The sequence below is a fragment of the Stomoxys calcitrans genome, chromosome 3 (assembly GCF_963082655.1).
Source record: "Stomoxys calcitrans chromosome 3, idStoCalc2.1, whole genome shotgun sequence".
NCBI lineage: Eukaryota > Metazoa > Arthropoda > Insecta > Diptera > Muscidae > Stomoxys > Stomoxys calcitrans.
Window position 1 is genome coordinate 126,031,876 of NC_081554.1, and position 19,536 is coordinate 126,051,411.

A 19,536-nucleotide genomic window follows, 5' to 3' on the forward strand; every position below is an offset into this window, starting at 1 on the left:
TGTGTTTCGTTTCACTGTCAAACATCTTCAGTTTGGTCTATAATTTAACCATGAATCGTCTTACAAACGAACAACGCTTGCAAATTATTGATTTTTTTTTTCAAAATGCGTGCTCTCTTAAGAAAATTCATCGGGCTGGTGGCATCATTGGACCGTACTTTTTCAAAGATGATGCGGATCGTAACGTAACTGTGAATGGTGAGCGTTATCGTGAAATGATATCCAAATTTTTTTGCCCAAGATGCAAGACCTTGATTGCATGACATTTGGTTTGACAGGCGAGTTCGGTGAATATTTTATTTCACATTCCGGAACAGCCTATTGGCCGTTTAGTTCGTGCGATTTAACGCCATTAGACTATTTTTGTGGGACCTTGTTTAAACTCATGTCTATACTGACAAGCCCGCTGCAAGTGACGCATTGGAAGACAACATTGAATCATTCATTCGTGAGATACCGGCCGAAATGTTAAAAAGAGTATGCCAAAATTAGACTAAGATGATGGACCATTTGAGGCGCAGTTACTGTCAACATTTGCATGGAACAATAGCTTCTATAGCTCTTAAAAAATCACCCTTTACAATACATATCATATTTGAGTTTCAATTTTTATATGCGAATCGATATCTACTTGGATATACAATTCGAACTTTACTCTTTAATATCCTTCATTGGACAATCATATTGCCCTGACAGTTTGCTTGGGAGGTTTTCGAGGGGCCGCAATTTCTCAATAGATTCGACTTTTTGGTCCCCTTAAATGTTAAGAGCCCCGGTAGCAGAATTGGTAGCATGTTTAGAAAAAATTTCATCTGAGTTTTCTTTATATACTCATTAGAAAAAACTATATTTTTATATAGAGCGAGCTTCTTAACAATATGGCAGCCTTAAATATTAAGAATTTTTTTAAGCATATTTTTTCAAGAGAGTTTTAGTTTAGATTAGGTTGTGTTGAAACGAGGGTATGATATTAATTCGCCCCATGCCACTATGGACATATACCTTAGCCAGCAATTGGCTTATTGTGCGCTCTGAATACTAAAAATTAACCTTGAAAGAGAAAATCTAAGTAAGGAATTCCGTGCTACTTACAATACGTTGGTTCATGTTTGGCATTGTGTCTCCACCTAGGTTAGGTTATAAGTCAGTCTGCAATAAGACTCACTTAGATGTTATCGTCCATTGTTATACCACGGTAACAGAAGAAGGAAAATGGCTTCTAGTTCCTACCGTTGAACCATCCAGATCGCTTTAAAAACGTAAAAAACCTTGCGAATGTTCACATCCGCCAAATCACAGTTCTTAAAGAAATGAGAACTTAAAGTGGAACTCCTTCTGACTGCCAATGTGGGACATATACACAGTAGATGTTCTATAGTCTCTACTTTCTGGGCGTCCTCACAGCTTCTGTAAAATTCGTTACTTACAACCATCAGTCTGTCATCATGTGTTCCGATCAGACAGTGACCTGTCATGACGCACACAAGATGGGATTATATGACAGTTATATTAAAACATACACCGATTTGAACCATACTTAGCGCAGTTGTTGTAAGTGATGCCAAAACACCACGTGCAAAAGTTCAGTCGAATCGGGCGAGAATCGCGCCCTCTAGAGGCTCAAGAAGTTAACTTAAACAGTTGAAATTGATCATCTTTAAATTAAGTTTGCCAAACTTTGGCTCGAATCACTAAAATTAGGACAAGTTTCCTGCCAAGCAAAACACCCAAGTATCTCCCAAGGAGACAGGTGCCACAGTAGGTAACTTGTATCTCCTGCTGAAAAGAACTATTTCTGTCTTGCACGGATATACGTCTAGACCACTTTCGGTAGCCCACTTTGCTATGGCACGTAGAGCGTAGCCAAGTCATCAGCATAAGCGACCACTTTTACACCTTTTTCTTCCAGAGACAATAATAAAGGGTGATTTTTTTGAGGTTAGGATTTTCATGCATTAGTATTTGACAGATCACGTGGGATTTTAGACATGGTGTCAAAGAGAAAGATGCTCAGTATGCTTTGACATTTCATCATGAATAGACTTACTAACGAGCAACGCTTGCAAATCATTGAATTTTATTACCAAAATCAGTGTTCGGTTCGAAATGTGTTCATTCACCGTAACGTTGCGTCCAACAGCATCTTTGAAAAAATACGGTCCAATGATTCCACCAGCGTACAAACCACACCAAACAGTGCATTTTTCGGGATGCATGGGCAGTTCTTGAACGGCTTCTGGTTGCTCTTCACTCCAAATGCGGCAATTTTGCTTATTTACGTAGCCATTCAACCAGAAATGAGCCTCATCGCTGAACGGTGAATGAACACATTTCGAACCGAACACTGATTTTGGTAATAAAATTCAATGATTTGCAAGCGTTGCTCGTTAGTAAGTCTATTCATGATGAAATGTCAAAGCATACTGAGCATCTTTCTCTTTGACACCATGTCTGAAATCCCACGTGATCTGTCAAATACTAATGCATGAAAATCCTAACCTCAAAAAAATCACCCTTTATATTGTTAATGGCTATGTCCCAAAGTAGAGGAGACAGTACACCTCCTTGAGGAGTTCCTCTGCTGACCCATCTTTTTAAATTTACAGATGATAAGCCTGCCGTAATGCATCTATTAATAAATAAGTTATAAATAAACATTATTGTGGTAGTGTTGATGCCTAAAAACTCCAGCACCTTCTTGATTGACGTCGGTTTTACATTATTGAAAGCACTTTCAAAGTGCCAGAAATGCTACTATTGGGTATTCCTTGACAGCACTTGACCCTTTCTTAGACAAACCAGTTCTGGGATCCAACTTGGCAATCGCTGTTTGCCCCTTGGCTTGGCTCTAGAACATGCCGATAGAAGCGAGTCATTCATGGCTTGCGTGATCCGCTAAACCATTGTGTCATGTCCTCCGCAGTTTTCACTTATTTCTGGTCTAGAAGTGCAGAATGTGCGTCGAATGTGCGCCGGAAACTTAAGGCTTAAAGGGGCGGCATCTCTCAATCGTTTGCCATATATAGGGAAGCCAACCAGTAATGAGACTTATCAATTTCAAGGCTGGCTACTACTGAATGTTTAGTGCTTAGTGAAGGAAGAAGGCAATGTTTCGCCAATTCCCCGTACCCTTGAGTAGTTTAAATCAAGTAATTCTTAGTCCACGAACCATTTTTACGCACACCTATGGTTCTTGGATAAGAACCACGTTAAATCCTCCTGCCATCAGAAGGACTTTTAGTGCCGCCAAAGCAGCCTTACAATGGTGGAGATTTATCTGCAGAAACCGGACCAAAGTCAGGATTCAGAATTCGCACCAACGTTGCGTTAGCCTCGCCTTCTGGAGCGCCAGGAGTTTATCCACACAAAATTCGTTCGATCTTGTCATGATGAGTTTCCTATCACATACAGGGGCAGTTGAGAAAGGATTGAAATCACTCTTCCTCAGGACACTGAACACTTGTGGTGTGGACGTATTCTCCTTAGATGCTTCACTAGCTGATGCTATTGAAGAACCTGTTGAGTTCCGTCCTTTTCCGTCGCCACACACCTTGATCCCAATCCTACCGGATGACCCACTCACACAGGGCTTATCGAGTCCCTTTTTGACACCTTCTGTTTCGATTGTGACGGAGATATTTTAAGTCTCCTGCGATCCGCCACCTTTGGAGATGTGGTCGATAGTTCCTCAGCAACAACTTCTGAGTCGTCTACTGATTCCCCAACCCCACCTGTAGTCTCAACCAGAGGTTCGAAGCGGAGTTTTTACCGGAGCGGGAGCGAAATTATCTAAGCCCGTAGCGGGAACAAATGTTATCCATGATGGAAGGTATGTAAGATTTGGCCCGGCCGAACTTAGCGCACTTTAACTTGTTTTATTTCCTACAATTTAATCATTTTTTACCGATTTTTTCCAGTTTTTTTTTTTGCCCGTTAGGCATGTTGTATTTGCGTTGGTATGTTGTATTTGAATACAACTTCCAACAGATGATCAAAATCATGTGTGGTACGGAAGAAGTGTAATTTACCACAGACAGAATGTCTGCTATTACACAAAAATAAATGCATTGGAAAAGTACAGCTAATAAGCAGGGTTGTCGAGCTTGGTTAATGTGGTAATTGTATCATAGACGCGTATTCGCAATTAATACAATTCAAATACAACATACCAACGCACGACACTTGAAGCCATCACGCCTAATATGGTTGAAAAGTCTTCTAACCAAAGACGAAACGCGTCCCATAGTGGTTGGTGTGTGTTGCTATCTTTGCCTTTCCTTTTCCATTTGCATCACCGATCATTGAGCTCGTCTCGAAAGAGAAACGAACAATAATTTTTTACCGATTTCAAATAACAGCAGACAAAATATCAGCTAAAATCTTATTGATGATTTTACACAAAAAACGGTCCCCTAAAATGGCTAAAAAATTTTATTAACATATAAGCGGTGTTTTAATTATTGTTTTGAAGTTCATAAATTTGAGAAAGTTTTCTTCAGTAGTTCAAAAATTTTGATTTAAAATCAGCAGAAAGTTTTTGGTGATATCAGCAAACAAATTTCTTTGGGTGGACTTATCTACAACAAAACTCATGTCATTTTTCAAGGCAGGTAGTATTCAGTAGAACGACTTTGAGGTTTGGCCCGACGATTTATATATTAACCGATTTTAAAAATACCTATGAGTATGTTAATTGAATAATTTCATTTTACACGCATTTAAACATGGAAGAAAAAATATTGTGGTGCGTTTTGAATAAGAGTTATACAATAAATGTATTGTATATGTGGATGTTACCAATTTTTAACATCTTCAAGGTTGCTCTGACCTGTGATGGCACCTATCCGCAAACGAAACCACAAAACTGCTGCAATAAAAACAACAAACTGTTGAGTTTCCTTGAGCGTTTGGTTAGTTTTGTTGTCATTTTCATTGCTGTTGTTGTTGTAAATACATATATGAAACACTGCGCACAAAAAACTTCCAAAAATTGTTGAAGATTTTGCTTATTCGATAACTGTGAGTTCGCATACTAAGTGAAAGAGCGAATGGGTTGTACAAATGAAGTTTTTCCAAACGCCCCCCTAATCCAATGGAATATACACAATCTGCCAAGCCGACAGACTACCTGTGTTGCCAGTCCATGTAGTCATGAACTGAGAACTATTCGTCCTTCCAACAACAACGTGAGGCAAAAACTGTTTTTAAACTACGTTTCCGTTTCCATTTAACGACATTTAGCTTCGTTATGCTGCTACTTGTACTTTAGTCCAGTCGCCGCAAGAAATCTGCTGACAAATATATTCAAACCATTTTATACGTGATTTATGGGAATTCTTTATTCATGAATTTGCTTCAGTTAAAATCTTGTTCTTTTTTGTTCTTGTATTCTCAAAATTGCTTAATGTCACAACTAATTGAGTTGATGTTAACAAGAGATGAAAAGAAATTCTTTGAAATAGCTCAGAGTGGAAGTGGAAATTATTGTGAGTGCTGTGAAATAATTAAGGCTGATCCTTTCCGTAATTGTCGGTATCATAGGTAGCCATAAGTGTAAAATATCAATTTAGGAAGTTATTTAACGTTTTAGACCTGCTACAGAGCCATTGGAGAAAGTTGAGGCTTAACAAGTAAAAGCGTGCTAAGTTCGGCCGGGCCGAATCTTACATACCCTCCACCATGGATCGCATTTGCCGAGTTCTTCTCCCGGCATCTCTTCTTAGGCAAAAAAGGATATAAGAAAAGATTTGCTCTTCTATTATTATATGTTGGAGACCTGTGTAAAATGTCAGCCAATTCGAATAAGAATTGCGCCCTTTGGGGGCTTAAGAAGTAAAATAGAGAGATCGATTTATATGGGAGCTGTATCGGGCTATAGACCGATTCAGATCAAAATAAACACGTATGTTGGTGGTCATGAGAGGATCCGTAGTACATAATTTCAGGCAAATCGGATAATAATTGCGACCTCTAGAGACTCAAGAAGTCAAGATCCCAGATCGGTTTATATGACAGCTATATAAGGTTATGGACCGATTTGAACTATACTTGGCCCAGTTGTTGGATATCATAACAAAACACGTCGTGCAAATTTCATTCCAATCGGATAAGAATTGCGCACTCTAGAGGCTCAAGAAGTCAATACCCAAGATCGGTTTATATGGCAGCTATATCAAAATATGGACCGATATGGCCCATTTACAATACCAACCGACCTACGCTAATAAGAAGTATTTGTGCAAAATTTCAAGCGGCTAGCTTAACTCCTTCGGAAGTTAGCGTGCTTTCGACAGACAGACGGACGGACGGACGGACAGACGGACGGATATGGCTATATCGACATAAATATCGCGACGATCAAGAATATATATACTATATGGGGTCTCAGACGAATATTTCGAGTAGTTGCAAACAGAATGACGAAATTAGTATAAAAAAACATGTAGCATACACTAGCTGTATACTTAAGATGTCATATCTATAATGCTATATGGTGTTTTGGTCGGGTGAATCTCGCTCCAAAAAAGCGACTACTACCTCGCTCCAAAAATGCGAAGTGACCAGCTAAATCCACATTAAGGATGACACGCACTGAATTTAATTCTACCCTTAATGTCTCTTGACAGACCACACGAACTTGTCTGGAGCAGATGAGGGTATCTCGAAGAATTTGCTTACCAACATCTTAGCGTATTCTCGCCCTACACCACTACTGTGGTACAGGGTATTATAATTTAGTGCATTTGCTTGTTACACCCAGAAGGAAGAGAGAAAGACCCATTTAAAAGCATACCGATCGACACGAAATCTCTTTCTGATTCGATTTAGATATGCCCATCTGTCTGTCCGTTTGTATTTCCATGTTAATGTGTGTACAACGTACAAGTAGCAATTTTTCGTCTGATCATCTTCAAATTTAGTGTAGACGTGTTTTTCGGCCTAGAGGCGAAGCTTATCGAAATTGCAAATAAATGGTTCAGATTCGGATATGGCCACCACATATATTTTCGTCCGATTTGAACTAATATTGCAATAATATCGTCATCTGTCAATCGCTTCTAACGAATATTTGCATGAAGGTTCCTCTTATTACTCTCGACATTACTAGTTTCTAATCTCATCGAAATCGGTTCAGATTTAGATAAAGCTCCGATATATATATGTATCGCCTGATTTTCACTTCTAGAGCTTTTGCAAGCGCATTTATTGTTTTATTTCCCCATAATTTTGCATATCGCTTTCCCCTACGACTACAACAATATCTAAGGAGCTTGTTCAGAATCGTTCAATATAGATAAAATAGCTTACAACTTTGGTCGAGTTGGTTATATTCCTCGAACGATTATTTTTGAAATAAGCGAGAACTTTACTAAATATGGGTATAAGCATATCGTCGTTGACGATAAATTTTTTCAAATTTATTAGTGAATGAACTATCCAGCACAAAATCATATTACCGGGTAAGTCAGTGGGTAACCCGAAACAAGATTCTGCAACCACTTACTAGTAGATATAACCGCAATAATACTTTAACATGGGCATGAACTTCAAGAAAAGTGCTTCAGAGTAAACATACCACCAGATGACAAAGAATGAAGTGCTAAAAATAATGATTTTGTCAATAATTGAAGAGGTTCCTGGAACAGGAACTAAAAGCCTAATTATTGGGGAAAGCGCATGTGAAGGGCCCCCTAGGCCACTTTATCTATCAGTTTGATAGAATAGTACGGAAAATCAATGTCAATACTCCTAAAAAATTTAGATGATATAGACAGTTTAATAAACTAATAACACTAAATAAAAAATATCAAAAATATATCCCAAAATCATAAAAAGAATGAAAAATATTATTGACTTCTTGAGAATTTTCTAATTACTTTAAGATATAACAGAATTCTTTAATTTTCAAATTTTCTTTTGGATTATGGCTTAATACCAATAATTAATTATTAAACTCATTATAGGTAACCCATTATTAGGTATTCCTACAAGAATTTGCTTACTGGTATGCCAGTGTGTAATGACTTGTGCTTACCTAGTTTTTGATGGGTACTTAAAGAAATTTGGATTTTTATTTCAACGAAAATCTGAAATTTATATATACTAAGAAATATCTACCTCCATAGTTCTTTATTTTGCCTATGCGTTCGAGATCATTTTTTTTGGGTGACATTTACCACAGGGGTAAATACCAAACCACACACCCATAAAAAAATTTCAAATAGCAAAAAAAGTGACAGCCCAATGACTTTTTCTAGCCCAATATTCCCACTAATCGCTATTTCATTGTTCTAACGATAAACGTTATTTGGTGGGTCACTGGGTCTCAGACATAGGTTAGGTTTATGTGGCAATCTGCCATCAGACTCACTTAAACGTTTTTGTCCATTGTGATACCACAGGAATAGAAGAAGGAAGATTCCTTCTTGTTCCTACCGTTGAACCCTCCAGATCGCTTTAAAAAGCTAAACAACCTGCGAATGTTCACATCCGCTAAATCAGACAGGTTCTCAAAGAAATGAGAACTTAAAGTTTTACTCCTTCCGACTGCTAGTGCGGGACACACACACAGAAGGTGATCTATTGTCTCTTCTTCTTTGATGTCCTCACAGCTTCTGCAAACGTCGTTGCTGGCAAACTTCAGTCTGTCAGCAAGTTTTCGGATTAGACAATGACCTGTCATGACGGACACAATGACTTAGACATCTGTTCCAGCCAATGACAGCAAAGCGGAAGACCTCTTCAAGTCTAGATAAGGCCACATGGTTTTGTAATGCTCAAAGCCTCCTCTTTGTGATCATCTATCATTCGCTGTCCTTCGAGCCTGGTCCTGAAATTTAGCTTACATGTCGCTAGAGGCATACCCACAGATTCCAGTTTCCCTGAAATGCGTAAGGTAGTTCATAGTCTCGCAAGCCTTTCCGCTTTACAATTCCCTGGGATATCATAAGAGAGCCTTAAGAGATCTGCGACAGTAGAGAGCGGTTTTTGTGTTCAGAAATACGTTCTCCAGCGATTTAATGACTGCCTGGCTGTCTGAGAAGATATTTATTTCAATCGTCGTAATGACATTATATCTTAGCCATTCCACCACATCCATAATTGCAAGGATCTCCGCTTGATACAAACTGCAGTGGTCGGGAAACCTTTTTCGATAAGACCAGTTCTAAATCTTTAGAGTATACCCCAAAGCCCACCTGGTTGTTTAGATTGGAACCATCCGTATAAAAGTCTATGTAACTTCTGTTACCAGGGATATCGTAGTTCCAATCGGTTCTATCAGTAATAGTGGTACAGTATTTTTTATCAAAAAGCGGCTCAAGTAGCGTGTAAGGATAACACAGTGTCCGTAGCCGCCATATGATCAATGAGAAAGCTCCCTTAGCCTCACGGCAGTGGTCGCTGCAATTTGTTTAGCGACAATGTCCGGAGGCATAAGATGTATCATTAAATTCAGTGCATCAGTTGCCATCCATCCAACAAGCTATCCTTTGGATCCGGTTAAGTATTCGATATTCCTTGATAGCGAGAGAACAATCTATGTAGCCGACTAGGTCTTGAAGGGCTGTTTTAGTGGATTCGCCTTCACTATTTGCATGCTGCTGCCGCTTCAGGCGATCTCCAAGAATCTCAAGAGACTTCTGCATAAAGTATGACAGACTAAAAGGACGAAATTTTTTTTGCATTCGTGTGGTACGGTTTTCCTGCTGTCGGAATGAAAATGACATTCGTGTCCCTCCATCCCACAGATATATATGACATTCTGATACAAGCAGAGTATATCTCCTTAAACCAGGGAAACAGTCTATTAGACACAGCTTGTAAATAATTCAACCGCTGATACATCATCAGGGCCCGCCGACTTAAAAAACCCAAAACTTCTTATCGCCCAAAGGATTTTCGGCTCAGTCACAATTTCCCTAATAGCCTTCGACAAACGCATACCAGGGACAACCTCTTCTGGCGCCACGTTGTCCGTTGGAGAATTTCCCGGGAAATGTGTATGAACGAGTAGTTCTAGTGTTTCCTCACTAGACACCGTAATAGGTCTCGAGGACAGAATCTTCCTTAGTCTAGAGGCCTCAGATGTATCCTCCACGGAGCTGCAGAATTCTCCCCAGGTTTTGTTCTGAGCATTTCTCAGGTCGCCCTTATATCTTCTTAACTCAGCCATATAGACGTCCCAGTCGTGTGGTGCTCTTGTGGCTTTCGCTCTGTTGAAGAGTTTTCTGCAGTCCTTTAGACCAACCAGCTCTGGAATCCTCCATGGAAGTCGCTGTTTGCCCCTTGGCTTGGCACTAGGACATGCTGACACAAGCGAGTCATAACGGGCCATCGTGATCCGCTTGACCATCATGTCTATATCCTCCGTAGTTTCCAATTTCTTTTTCTGGTCCAGAAGGGATAGACGTGTAGAATTTTTGCAGAAATTTATCCCAATCCGCCTTTTTTCTCTTGAGACGAGGGACCACTTCTGCAATATTTTCCCCAAAGCTGAAACTAATATGACGATGATCAGAGAAGCTGTGGTCATCCAACACTTCCCAGTTGCATATTCTTCCACTTATATCTTCCGATACAAAGGTAATATCTATTGTGTATCGGTTTATCCCCTTTATTACAAATCGTCAGATTGCAACTTATAATATACTCGATAAGCAGCTCACCCCTTTCGTTGACATCCGAACTTCCCCATATCTGGTGATGTGCATAAGCATCATTTCCTACAATGAGGCTTTTCTTCCCTGCAGAAGCGGCACAACAAGAAACTTAAAGTTTGAAGGCGGCATCCCGGTATCGTGTGCCATATACATGGAAGTCATCCTGTAATGAGACTTATTCATTTTAAGGCTGGCTACGGAAGAAGAAAAACATTTAGACTACTCTTTGCAAGAAAACAGTCTTCATGTCTCCCATTCCCCGTACCCTTGTGTAGTTTAAAACCCTTAAGAAGGAATCTTCCTTCTCGACGAAATCTAGTTCTGTACCTGGCCAGATCTCATTAATCTTTTTTAGCGCACAACGATACATTTCAATTGAGCGTTGATCCCCGAAGGCAATTAGCGTGTATCGGCCCCGACTCCAGCCTGCATCGTCACAAACTGGAGGAGACCCAGGAAATTCCGCAAGAACATCGGAGTATACTGATGACAGTCCATTGACTATCCCACTTCAATTATTCCTAGGTATGCAGCCCTGTTTTTCTCCCTTGACGACAACTGTCATCACCAAACTGTCCCTAGCGACATTAGCAAAGGTTCTTGAACCCATCTTACTGTTGTTCGCCTATATCTTTTAGGCATGAGATGCCCTCCAGGTGACCGCAGCCTTTTGGGTGACTACGGTTCAGTTTGCGAATCTAGGCATGTAGTCTTTGGGGAAGCCAGTGCAGCCCAAATTAGGGAGTCTCTTTCCCTATTAGTGAGAGTCTTAGGATCATTCGCACCAAGCCTCTCAATAAAACTGAGAGCGATGCGTCTTCTATTATTCCAACCTCTTAAAGAGCGTGTTGGTTTGTCGGGAATACCCGATGGCCTAGGCAAATTATAGGCATGCGAAGATATTGTAGAATAGTTTCGGCCTTATCCTTAAGACTCGAACCAGGTGTCTTCGTCAAAAGCCCAGACAGATAGACAAATGGTCAGCTGAGTTGTCTGTCGGCTAGTAGAGCCTGGAGCACCCGCTTCACTATTCGAGGTTTCAGTAGCTGAAAAAATGCTATGGTCTGATACCACCACCATTGCAGCTATCGGTTTTTGATGTCCATTATAATCCTACTCCCGGGCTCTAGATCTGCCGCTCCACTAAAAACAGACGCAGATCATCAACCGCCTAATGAATACCACTATCGTAGTTATCCTTGTGTGACTTAAATTTTTCTTCTAAAAATAATGACCTATTTCGAGTTACGGAATGGTTCAAACAAGAAAACAATATGTGGAAAATTTCAGTCAAATCGTTTAAGAATTGCGCCCTCTAGAGGCTTAGGAAGTCAAAATCCAAGATCGGTTTATACGACATCTACATCAAAACATGAACCGGTTTGGTCCATTTACAATCCCAACTGACCTACATCTTATAAGAAGTATTTGTGCAAAATTACATGCGCCTCCTTCGAAAGATAGCGTGCTGAAGAAAGGACCGTGCGATTTTGAAATAGTATATCGCATATAGAAAAGAGCTTTTTTTTGAGGGACTGTACAAAAGTAGACCGATAGGGCAGCAATCGACGCCATTTTCTTTTTTTTTTTGCCGCTCGTTTGAAATTTCTCTGCAGTAAGATTTACCATTTCATTATGGAAAGATATACGAGCAAACAGTTATTAAAAGTCCCTACTGAAATTCGGAGTCAGTGGCCTCAACGTTAAGAGCTTCAGCGATGAGGCTCATTTCTGGCTGAATAGCTCGTTATTAAGCAAATTATGCGTTATTGTCAGACAGCAATCCACACGTACTCCATGAGTCATCATTGAATCCCGCAAAAATTATGCGGCGGCATCATTGGGCCGTACTTCTTCTGTGATGATAAACACCGGCACATTGCTGTGAATGGGAATCGCTACAATTCAATGGTAACAAAGTAGTTGTGGACCCAATGATATGGACTTGGAGGACAGCGAATTTCACAATCAATTTAATGGAAACCAAATTTTGAGAACGAAATGGTCCAATCCATTGGCCGCCTTGGTCGTGCGATTTGACGACGTTACACAATTTCTTGTGGGCCTACGCCAAGTCTATGGTCTATGTCAACATCCAGCGACGATTGATGAACTTTGTAAGAATGACGAAAACGAAATTGCAGCAGTACCGGCCGATTTATGCTTGAAAACCCCCGTGGTGGCCATGCAAAAGAAATCGAGTTCCATACATAATAGCATCGAACACTGAAATAAAGAATTCCATTCTTACTCGAAGCTGTTAAACTTAACCCGTTTCCGCTTGCTTCAGTTTAAGGCTGCGTGCCAACTGATAGCAAACTGGTAGGGTTTGTAGAAATATGACGTTTGGTGTGGTGAATAATTTTTGAGTATCCCAGGGGCTAGTAAGATTTATGACAGAAGCAATGGAAATTTTGACGTTCATTGAGCAGAGTTGCATGTTGCTAGTTGTGAATAGATACGCAGGTCCAATTCTTACGAGCGGCGATTGCTAGCCACTTACACATACACACACACATATATATTTATTTGTTTATGATTTATGGGCATATTGTTAAAATTATTATTATATTTGGCATTACATATTTTTCCCATATAATAATATCGGGGCTCCGTTTTTATGCCGAGTCGAGCCACTTAGCTACACCACTTTTTAGAGAAGTTTAACAAGGCTGGATACCTCACAAATGTCGCCAGCATTTTGTAAGGGGATAACCACCGCTGAAATATTTTTTCTGATGTTCCGGCCGGGATTTAAACCCAGGCGTTCGGCTTCATAGGCGGACATCCAAACCTCTGCGCAACGGTGGCGTCCTTAACATTGCCGGTTAAAAATGTATGATAAACGATTTAATGTTGATAGAAATTGGCAAAACAAAATGTTTTTATTAGATACATTCGCCACCGCTGTGTGAAATATTTGTTGGACGGCATCGGCACCATAGTGAACTGCTTTGGCATTTGGCATGCCTCCTAACTGTTGCATTTTTGCACCCAAAGTCTCCAAAACCCCCACCATCTTGCTTATGTTATGAAAATTATTTCGTGTGTTGGAAAATTGTTTCATTTAACTTTAAACATCCCAATTGTCTGAAATTGAGTTGCCATCTTCCCTTCTCAATTTGTGTGTTTGTTGCCTTTATGAACGCTTAGAGAATGGCCAACATGAAACTTTTAAAGTTTCTCCCTGAAGGATTGTTGTCGACGAACATGCTTTTAAAGAAGCAGCAGCACTAAGGCCGCATCCTACCCAGCCACATCTGCCAAGAAGTTTGCTCGCAGAATTTAAGGAAGAAATCCTACAGCTCCTTGTCGGTGCATATTTAAATCCAAAGGTGTGCGTCGATTTATATATTCTAGCGTCATGCCCTGCAAGTATTCACTGAAATATTAAGTTTCCCAAAAAACTATATTGAATATTGGCCACATTTAGCTTGCGGGGGTGGCAGCTACTATGCATTTCAATACTTAGATTTATCCATGGAATCTTTAAAGCCAAATCTGATGAAACTTAAACTGTCTAGTGTAGCTACATTTGTCATAACCCTACAAACATTTTCATAACTTTGGAAGAGCGTTCGTCCCCGCGATGAAAAAAAAGAATCTTCTGGAAGATTTTTCCGCAATTGATCTTCTGTATGAGTCGTGAAGCACTCCTCTCAAATGAAAGGTCTTTGGGAGTAAAGCACGACTTTGATATCAATATTCGGGAAAAGTGTCTATGGGGCCACCCACCCCCACAACACCACCCAAATAGTAAGTATTTTCTGACTATTGTAATATGAGGCTCAAATAAGAGGGATTTTAAAGTGGAACACGAATACGATATATATTTTCAAGACCAACTCACTGAGGTCTTGAAGGTATGTGGGAGTAAACCACGTATCTGATATCAATATTAGGGGCCAACTGTCTAGCGGACGTCCCACCACCATAACAACCCCCAAATAGGACGTATTTGCTCACCAAGACAATTTGGGTCCTAAAGAAAGTGGAGCTAAATATTCATAGTTTTTAGGGCCAATACCTCAAACCGGACATATTTGCTGACTTTTGCAATAAGGAGTTTAAATGAGATTAGAAAACGAATTTGATATCCAATTTTGAGGGCAATGGCAATATGGGGTTCAAATAAATGATATATAGATATATGATAGTAGAGCACGTTGCTGATATATTTTCCGGGCTTAGTGTTTGGGGGACCACCCCAATCCCCAAAATACCCCTAAATCGGCCATATTTACCAACCATGTCAATGTGGAGATTAAATGAAAGGTATTGGGGGGTAGAGCAAGAATTGATACCCACTTTCGGGACCAATTTTCTGGGGGTCTATCCCCTTCCCAATAAAGATATTTGGGAGTAGAATACGAATTTGATATCCAAATTTAGGACTATGTATTTAGGGGATCACCCCTTTCCCAAAACACGCCCAAAGGGAAAAAAATTTTCTACCATGTGGCTCAAATGAAAAGTATTTGAGATCAGAAAACGAATTTGATAACCTATTTTGTGGCCATGTGATTGGGGGACGCCTCATCCTGTAAACTCCTTTTAAGCCAATGGCAATATGGGGTTTAAATAAATGGTATTTGAGAGAAGAGCACGATGCTGATGTTTTTTCAGGGCCAAGTACCTGGGGGACCACCTCTCCCCCGAAAACACCACTAAATCAGAAATCCTGAGAATATCGGGCTGAAGTGAAGTATTTTAAGAATGGAGTACACCTTACATCCAAACTTAAATTCGTAGACCAATAAAGATCATATGGGATTCAGATAAAGGCACTTATATTGTTAAACTCTTAGTTAAGTTAGCATGGTATTTCACTAAAAGATCTTCGAAAATACATATTCCAAGAAAACTTTTGTTTCATATAAAGTATAAGAAGGCGCAGCGGAGCGGGCCCGGGTCAGCTAGTAAAGTATATATATTCTTGATCAGCATAAAAATCTAAGACGATCTAGCCATGTCCGTCTGTCTGTACATCGGTCTGTTGAAATTACACTACAGTCTTTAAAAATAGAGATATTGAGCTGAAATTTTGCAGAGATTCTTTATTTGTCCATAAGCAGGTTAAGTTCGAAGATGGGCTATATCGGACTATATCTTGATATAGCCCCCATATAGACCGATCGGGCGATTTAGGTTCTTAGGCCCATAAAAGCCATATTTATTATCCGATTTTGCTGAAATTTGGGACAGTGAGTTGTGTTAGGTTCTTCGACATTCTGACTTAGTTTGGCTCAGATCGGTTCAGATTTGGATATAGCTGCCATATAGAACGATCTCTCGATTCAAGGTTTTGGGGCCATAAAAGGCCCATTTATTGTCCGATTTCGCGGAAATTTGGGACAGTAAATTGTGTTAGGCTCTTCGACATTTTTTTGAAACTTGGCGAAATCGGTCCAGATTTGGATATAGCTGTCATATAGGCCGATATCTCGATTTAAAGTCTTGGCCCCATAAAAGGCGCATTTGAACAATGACTTATACTTATAAGTATTTGGTCAGTTCTATACAGCGTCTATATAGCTGCTATGGGGCATAAAGTATGCATTTTTCACCGGATTTTGACAAAACGTGGTTTACATATATACCCGAGGTGGTGGGTATCCAAAATTCGGCCCGGCCGAACTTAACGCCTTTTTACTTGTTTATATTCACATATATCAAAAAAAATGTTTTCGAAATTCTAAGGAGTGAGATTTCTGCAATCCTTTCTTGATGCATTTAATGGTTTGTATTTAAAAAAAATTGGCAATAAGCCAGGAAGTGCTGTTTTATCTTAATATTATTAAATCCACCTTTCTTCGCTAAATGGTTACAAAATATCAAAGGCATTGTCTACGTTGTGGCTTAGGCAATAAAAAGAAGATTTTTCATTTCTTCAAAAATGTAAACCATTCTTTTTTTTATTTTCTCATTTCATTGAAATTTTGCATTTACAAAGGAAATTTTTCATTTTTTATTTTATTTTGTGATTTTTCATTTTGTTTTTGTGTTTATTTGGGACAGAAAAGCATAACAAAAACAAGTAAAAGCGTGCTAAGTTCGGCCGGGCCGAATTTTATATACCCTCTACCATGGATCGCATTTGTCGAGTTCTTTTCCCGGTATCTCTTCTTAGGCAAAACTGGATATAAGAAAAGATTTGCTCTGCTATTAAAACGATATCAAGATATGGTCCGGTTCGGACCACAATTAAATTATATGTTGGAGACCTGTGTAAAATGTCAACCAATTCGAATAAGAATTGTGTCGTTTGGGGGCTCAAGGAGTAAAATAGAATGATCGATTTATATGGGAGCTATATCAGGGTATAGACCGATTCAGACCATAATAAACACGTATGTTGATGGTCATGGAAGGATCAGTCGTACAAAATTTCAGGCAAATCGGATAATAATTGCAACCTCTAGAGGCTCAAGAAGTCAAGATCCCAGATCGGTTTATATGGCAGCTACATCAGGTTATGAACCGATTTGAACCTTATTTGACACAGTTGTTGAAAGTCATAAAAAAATACGTCTTGCAAATTTTCAGCCAAATCGGATAGGAATTGCGCCCTCTAGAAGCTCAAGAAGTCAAGTCCCCAGATCAGTTTATATGACAGCTATATCAGGATATGAACCAATTTGACCCATACTTGGCACAGTTGTTGGATATCATAACAGAATACTACGTGCAAAATTTCATTCCAATCGGATGAGAATTGTGCACTCTAGAGGCTCAAGAAGTCAAGATCCAAGATCGGTTTATATGACAGCTATATCAGGTTATGAACCGATTTAAAACATACTTGGCACAGTTATTGGATATCATAACAAAACACGTCGTGCAAAATTTCATCTCAATCGGATAAGAATTGCGCACTGTAGAGGCTCAAGAAGTCAAGACCCAAAATCGTTTTATATGGCAGCTATATCAAACCATGGACCGATATGGCCCATTTACAATACCAACCGACCTACGCTAATAAGAAGTATTTGTGCGAAATCAAGCGGCTAGCTTTACTCCTTCGGAAGTTAGCGTGCTTTCAACAGACAGACGGACGGACGGACGGACGGACGGACGTGGTTAGATCGACATAAAATGTCGCGACGATCAAGAATATATATACTTTATGGGGTCTCAAACGAATAATTCGAGTAGTTACAAACAGGATAACGAAATTAGTATACCACCCATCCTATGGTGGAGGGTATAAAAATTAAAAAGGTAGTGTCGCACAATGCATTGATCAGGTGCAATAAATTTTATAGAAAAACCAGCTGACCCAGGCCCGCTCCGCTGCGCCTTCTTTTACCTTTTATGAAACAAAAGTTTCCTTGGAATATTTATTTACAATTAAAGAGTTATTAGTGAAATATCATGCTACGAAAATAGTATATCGCTTGACTGATATAAGTGCCTTTGTCCGAATCGCATTTGATCTTTATTGGTCTACAAATTTAAGTTTGGATGTAAGATGTACTCCATTCTAAAAATACTTTATATCAGCCCGCTACTCTCATGATATCTGATTTAGGGGTGTTTTCGGGGGTGAAGTGGTCCCTCAGGCACTTGGTCCGGAAAAACTATCAGCATCGTGCTCTTCTTTCAAAAACCATTTATTTAAACCCCATATTGCCTTTGGTTTAGGGGAGTTTACAGGATGAGGCGTCCCCCAGCCCAAACTAGGTTATCAAATTCGTTTTATAATCTTAAATACCACATATTGGCATTGTCGAAAATTTTTTACCCTTTGCGGTTTGTTTGGGGAAGGGGTGATGCCCTAAATACAAAGTCCTAAATTTAGATATCAAATTCGTATTCTACCCCCAAATACCTTTATTTGAGCCCCATATTGCGATGGTCACTAAAAAATTTCTGTTTGTGGGGTATTTTTGGAAAGGGGTTGACCCCCAGAAAATTGGTCCCGAAAGTGGGTATCAATTCTTGCTCTACCCCCCAATACCTTTCATTTAATCTCCACATTGACATGGTTGGTAAATATGGCCGATTAAGGGGTATTTTGGGGATTGGGGAGGTCCCCCAAACACTAAGCCTGGAAAATATATCAGCAACGTGCTCTATTCTCATATATCTATATATCATTTATTTGAACCCCATATTTTGGGAAAGGGGTTGACCCTCAGAAAATTGGTCCCGAAAGTGGGTATCAATTCTTGCTCTACCCCCCAATACCTTTCATTTAAGCTCCACATTGACATGGTCGGTATATATGGCCGATTTAGGGGTGTTTTGGGGATTGGGGTGGTCGCCCAAACACTAAGCCCGGAAAATATATCAGCAACGTGCTCTATTCTCATATATTACTTACTTATTTTAATTGGCTATGACAGAATATTTCTTCCACTAGCCGAACGTAGAATAGCGTTCCAAGCGCCTCGATCTTCTGCGCTCATTCTAAAATCTCTGACACAATGTTTCGAGGTGTCTCCCACAACTTGATCTTTCCATCGGGCTTTTGGTCTTCCCGGTTTGGGTGTACCACCGCGTTTGCCTTTAAAAGACTTCTTTGCTGGAGCTTCTTCATCCATTCTGACAACATGATCTAGCCAACGCAGCCGTTGTATTTTGATGTATTTAACTATGCTATCGTCGTCATACAGCTCGTGGTTCATACATCGCCTATATTCTCCGTTAACGCAAACTGGTCCATATATTTTACGAAGAATCTTTCTCTCAAATACTCCAAGCACTGCCTCATCTGCTTTCACAAGTACCCATGCTTCAGAACCATATAACAGCACGGGTAGTATCAGTGTCTTGTAAAGTGTAGTCTTCGTCTGTCGAGAGATGGCCTTGTTTCTAAACTGCTTACTTAGTCCAAAGTAGCATCTGTTTGCTAGTATTATTCTTCGCTTTA